The sequence below is a fragment of the Egretta garzetta genome, unplaced genomic scaffold (genome assembly GCF_000687185.1).
Source record: "Egretta garzetta isolate BGI_Z169 unplaced genomic scaffold, ASM68718v1 scaffold91, whole genome shotgun sequence".
NCBI lineage: Eukaryota > Metazoa > Chordata > Aves > Pelecaniformes > Ardeidae > Egretta > Egretta garzetta.
The window spans coordinates 2944828-2951259 of NW_009258661.1; the positions used below are offsets into that span (position 1 = coordinate 2944828).

At 40.5% G+C, this 6432-nt stretch overlaps 1 protein-coding gene across 1 annotated transcript in view; it reads right to left on the minus strand.

The window, feature by feature from the left end:
- PTPRG (protein tyrosine phosphatase receptor type G) overlaps positions 1 to 6432 on the minus strand; it is a 413949-nt gene that overhangs the window by 406514 nt on the left and 1003 nt on the right.

Sequence of the window (6432 nt, forward strand, 5' to 3'; positions counted from 1 at the left end):
TAAAATATGATGCAACTGCTGTCAACAGGCAAATTTTAGTTGTATTTTAAGCATGGATTTAAATACAAAATATACAAGCTACTGCACTATAAGAATAATAAGTAAATTAGTTACAAATAGCATGGAGGCCAACAAGAAGAAACATTTGACAGGTTCTCTCTGCTTACCTACTAAATGGATGCAACATTTAAGAGAGAGTCATGCTGCACAAACCCTCATTTCTGTTTGACTGCAGTAAATCTATACAGTAATCTCCAGAAGTCTGAAAGCACCTTAGGAATCAAAATACCAATGAAAGTCTATCGAAAATTTAATCCCTAAACTCACTTGTGATAGCAATGTAGATCTGTACTTAATTATTTGAAAGCTACTAGGTATCTTTATTGTCTCAACTTGGAGTTTCTGGGAGTTTGGGAATGGACGGATGGACAAAACAGTCTCATGCTGAGGCTTATGTAAAGATATACATCCATAAAAAACCCAAACAAAATCACTAAACTTGCTCTAAAAAACTCTCAGCCAAGACTTACTTATTTTGAGATATGCATCGCTAACTTCACTACCTCCTAAGATGGGAGTTATTTTAAAACCCAGAATGGGAGAATAGAAACAGGGGGGAAAAAAAATAAATTTAATAGTAGAGCATTTCTAAGCACACCAAACCCACACAAAGGCAGGCCCTGGTCCTCAGTGTTGCAGGGGTTATTTCACCGACACCCTTGACTTAAAGAAACAGAGTGAGGCCCAAAGAAAGTAACTTGCTTACTGTTTAGGGTCACAGCAAGGGTCAGGGCAGAACTGTTTCTATTTACCTCTGCAGTAGAAAAATGGCTTATCCAGTACAATGGCACAAGTGCTTTTACTTTCATATCATGCTCATTCAGTGTTCACTGCTTGTTACAGTGAAGTCCTCTCCCACTTTGGGACAACTAACACTGCTTTTCAACCAGTCTGACAAACTGACCAAGGAACTCCAGGTTTAAGACTTCAGACTGCTAAAAAAAAAAAACAAAAAACCACAATAATCCAAATTGTAGATGCTTTTATAGGAGTAAGGAAAGGGCAAGGCACTGCTTTGATTAAAGCAAGTATTATAGCATTTTATAGGTCTCTTATACAAGCCTCCTGCAAGAACAGAAGACAGAAAGAGTGAAGTGTGGGAAAACTGAACTGTCCGCTTTGCCTGCAAGGAGTTATCAGATAGCTTTCCTTTACTGTCAGCAGAATAAACCGACTCCCCACAGAAGAACTTTAGCAGCACTCCGTCAGGGAGACAGGCACATTTTATTTCAAAAAAGAGAGCAAAACAGCTGCCACAAGACCAAATAACATCCCACATTTTGCTCCTAAATACCAATGCAGCTATTCAGGGCTCAAGGTCTCATTCATTACATATCTGCAAGCAGAGAAAAGGATTTTTCAAAGCAGCTTTCCTAAAGCTAAGCATGCAAGTCTCAAAACACCTAGATTTTCTTTAGAAAGACCTCCATGCTATGAATGCAAAGTCCCTCAAAGCAGGCACTGGCACAGGATAAACATATTCAGGCATCACTGCAGCATTTATGCATAGAAAAACTGCAACACCCATGTCAATTGAGATTTTATGTGTCAGTACTGCTGGCAGGTGCACAATGCGGTCAAGTTTTAAGTCCTAGAAAATGGTTCATCATTATTCAAATGACTTGATAATTAAGAACACTAGTACTTCAACTCCCAAGCAAACTTAGAGATGCATAATAAAACCACATTAAAAAAAACAAGGCCATGCACTAACTGATTTTACTTTAACCATAGTTCACTTGAAGACTAATTCAAATTGCCATAAGGTGAGCCCATTCGGTGTAATAAAAACATATCTTACAGTGATTGCACAAACTTCGTAGCTTCCTTACTGCCCTACGTCCTCCCTCCTCCTCCAGTCAGCTGGGGAGTTTATTCACCACCGTTTCCTTCAGCTTCCCATTAATACTGCTAGTAGTCAGAGAAAAGGAAAAATGAAACAAGGACAGCAACACCCATGGCGTTATCACAGTGTCTTCACTGCGATGCTCGCAATCTGCACCCACATTCATCTGTTCACTTTCTGGATGGGAAGAGCCTCTGCTTGGGCTACAAATACGTGACAGCTCAAGGCATACACCAGGAATCCGCTGTGTCCTGGCAGCTGTGCCTCAACAAGACAACAGTACATTGAAAGGCAAGCATTTGAATATATGACCAATGTAGCTCTGATTCACCCAAGAGCACACCTCACTGAAGTGGGGGCAAGATCACTTTGGACAGCCTTGGTACACAGGTTAGCAGGATAAAAAGAAAGAAGCCAGTTTGACTTGCCCCAGGGCAAGTAATGGGGATGGATACCTGTCGCCTGCAACATGGAAAATATGATCATCAGCACTACCACAAGATCCTGAGTAATGGAAAAATTAACAGCAACCAAGGATCATTTTTTCTGTTATTTTTTTTCTCTAAAGAACTATTTACATACAAATGTAAAAACTAGCTGCTTTCATCAAAAGTTATTCTCTAGTTGGGCATCTCCAGTTGGCCACACCCCAGGTTCCTCTGCTTAGTATGAAAGCGTGCGTTAATTTACATCTTCCTTCTCTGCCCTGCTTCCAACCCCTGCATGTCTCTACAAAGCTGATGTAGGCCAATTCTTCCTGGGAGTAACTCTGGCAATCGATGAAGTCACATTTCAGTCAGCCCAGTGCAAGAAAATGCAGGTCCACAATTTTCACTTGGAAGAAACATTGACGGGAGTTTACCCCATGAAGATGGGGAACAATTTTTAAAGATATTTAGGCACCTAAAGCAGCAAGCAGTCCCTAGAAGGGTTATATAAAACCATAAATTAACCCTTTGGTGCATATCTGCATCCTCAGATGACTCCGTACCTTTTAAGAACACTTGGCTCTACTGATGAGATTCCACTTCCTAAAATACTTAAAAATTGTTGTTTAGAATTAAACTTTAAGTAGCATGGCATGCAAATATAAGCAATTACAATTTCGTCAACACAGGAGCAACTCTGATCTTTAAAAATGGAAGCACAGTAACTTAGGCAAACAGAAATTAGTCTCATTTTTTTTCCATAATTTCTCAGATTAAAGTTATATATTAGCTAAAGTACAGCGTTACTACTATACCCTTAGGCTTCACAGCACATCATGCCACATGTTCATTTGGCTGCTAAAGAGCAGCAACCAAATGATTAGCATTTTTTCAAGGACAGTTGAGATTAATAGTTTGAAGTAATTTCTTTAATTTAACCATGAAATTTGAACATTGAAATTAGAGTCAACGTTAATGACATTTTATTTCAGAAAACACTAAGTAAGTTAGTCCTTGAGCACTGATCATAAGACAGATAGAGTCCTCACTGTTACCCTTCTTTTCCGTCATTGGAAACAAACCCCAACTATTACACAACTTGATAACAGCACCGCTTTAAACGAGTGCACGTACATAACTTCAGACAACACTTGTCCCTGCAAAGGCCCAGAAGCTGGGAGTGAAACCATCACCCCACTGAAATCCATAGGTGGGTTTTGGAGATTTTTATGATACCGAGCAGGTTCTATTTGTTCAGCAGAGGTTTCCAGCACGGATGCAGGAAGGACAAGTGAACAACACGATGTCTCTGGGCTAGACTCACAGTTGTTCCTCACTGCTCTGACCAAGACATCCATTTTCTGAATAATATGAAAAAAACCCTTTCATCCCCATTTCCTAGACAAAAAGGAGACGAGATAGGGGATGAGAGAGCAGTAATACAAATCTTAACTCATACACACAGGCAAAAATCTTTCTTCCTCGTTCTTACAAGCAGAACAATGTCCCCAGCCTGAATACAGGCTTTTTAGACATTGCAAACACCCCAATATGACTGACGGGATTCCAGTTACCCTCAAACTGTGCTCCTTTCTTTTTTGGATATACTGAAATCCTTTCCTTCCGTGATGCCTCCTCCTCCCTCCCCAACTCAGGAAGTCTCTTACTCTGGCTGCTAGAGCAGACAGCTCCTGTGACTACTTGAAGACTTTTGAAAGCTGTGTCCTGGCTCTGTTAACCACAAATCAGCTCCTGTAAACCTGCTAATGGACAGCAAAGCTCTCCCTTGAGTTTTCCCCCCAGAAGCGCACCAGCAAGCTCAGCTCTTACAGCCTGGGAAGGCTCACTTGACATTCTTTATCTGCAAGGACTCCATTAGCAACTTCCCCTAACGTAAAGCATATTTTAAAAAGGCACTGAAAATAAGGGATAATTAAAATGTAAGAAGTGTCATCTTCATAAAAGACACAGGACTAAATAAAGTCTTGGAGGGCCCTCTCCTGTACGTTCCGTATTTCTCTACGTGCACAACGCACCTTCATCTGTAAAATCTTTAATAAACAGAGACCGTCTTCTCTGTACCTTTAAAAATATCTGAAGTAGCATTTGATGAGTTCATAGGGAAAAGCTCCTAGTGTATTTTTTTCCTCCAAGCAGAAGACAGTTACATGCAAAATTAACTCTAAACTGAGAACGATGAAGACTCAAAATCTAAAACCCATTTACAGACAGTTACCAGGTCAGCGACAATTCGATCCATTACCAGACCCAATCTAGATTTAAGAAAATTATTCTCATTTATGCATCTATCCCAAGAAAATGCTAACAACTGTCACTCCTTAGAGGACAGAATTGTCACAGCAACAGCTAAGAACTGCCCAAACGTGTACTTTTTCCTTTATAAAAAAATATTTATCCTCTCTTGGCAAAGCACTGAGAAACTATATAGTAAGGATATCACAGTAATGTTAATATTTATGTCTTACTGATTTTTGGTACTGTGAATTTAGATTAATGAGCAAACAGATCCCATGGAAACAACCTCTCTTACCTTGTCTTAGTTTGATTTATTAAGCAATGCAATTACCAGTGACAAGCCCGCAGAGAAATGCACTAAACTTAACACTTCAGAAAGAGCAAAACCTTACCCCCATATGTTTTGTGCAAGAATGACTCCTTCCTCTTATTGCAACCAAAGGAACAGCAAAAAAAAAAAAAAATCTACTTGAACAGTGAAAACCTATGACAATCCTCCTAACAAAGGAATATAGAAAAGACTTATTTTCTGCATGGCTCATTTATCATTGCTGAACAAAGAAAAAATAGCCTTTATTTTTCCTCACAAAGTAAAGTGATTTGCAGGGGAGAAATTAAATAGTGACCTCTCTTTCATTTAAAGAGCGCTAGATATGAAGCGGAGGGAAGAAAGATGCTTGTGAATTAACACATAGCGTAACAAACACCTTAATTCTCTAATCCTCTCTCTAGAAAACGCTATTAAAAGGTACCGAAGCATTTGTGGTAGATACTAAATGGTTAATATCTGGCCAGGATTCCCCCTCCAACACAAATTCCAATGATTTGCCATTGGATGTTTTCAGCACCAATGTCCTGTTATAGTCCACTGAGATCCTCCCTGCAGCTTTCCTGCCTCGGGCATCTCTGATGTACCGGATCAGAGTCTGGAGCGTCCCTGTTTATCATGATGTTGCACTTACCACCCCCTTGCACGCACGCACACACACCCACCCACCAGCTATTACCGCTTTTCAGAAGAAGGCATAGAAGAGTAAGCAAGTCACTGAGGTCTAACATGGTAGCTCTGTACGGAGACTGAACGCATAAAAGCCCTTCCGGAAAATAGTTCGCTTTCCAAGCAAACCTTTAGCGATGAACAGCCCTGAAACATTCCTAAGTGTTACACAGCTGGTTTACGGCTTCTAGCGTTAAAGAGTTTACCTACACACAACAAATGCCTATAGACTACTCCTGGCTGCTTGCATTCATCTTTATATTCAAACCATAATGCAAATACTATCTGGTTCAAACACCGCTGATCTAAATCTGCAAGTCGTACAATACTGTCATATTAAACCCACATCATAGCTTGTTTTCCTGAAGCGCTCCTGGAGCCTGCCTTCTAGATGTAATTACTGTACAATATATATCAGAACCAGAGAGAAAGGCTTCACTCTGAGGGCTGAAATTGAGAAGAAATCAATACAAAGAAGATAAATGTTTCTTCAAGAGCTGCAGAGGTATTAACCCTCTCTCCAACTTATTTTCTTTTTGCTTCAAATCATTTTACCATGTGAGAAGCTGCTGGAAGGACTGGGATATGATGAGTCTATCTGCTTATCTCTGTGTTCAGGGTTAGAAAAAAAAAGTATTTTAGGAAAAGAGAAGAGGGGAAAAAAAGTGGAAGTTCCAACAAAGCTTCCAGAATGTGCTGCTTTCTTTTCATACTTGTACACCTGGACGCAGCCGAGGACCCGAGCTGCAGCAGGAACCCACAGAAGGGACAGGAGGAGCCGCGGGGCGAGGACCTCACGGCGGGAGGGGGGGCTCGCCCTGCTCAAGGCCCCTCACATCCCCCCC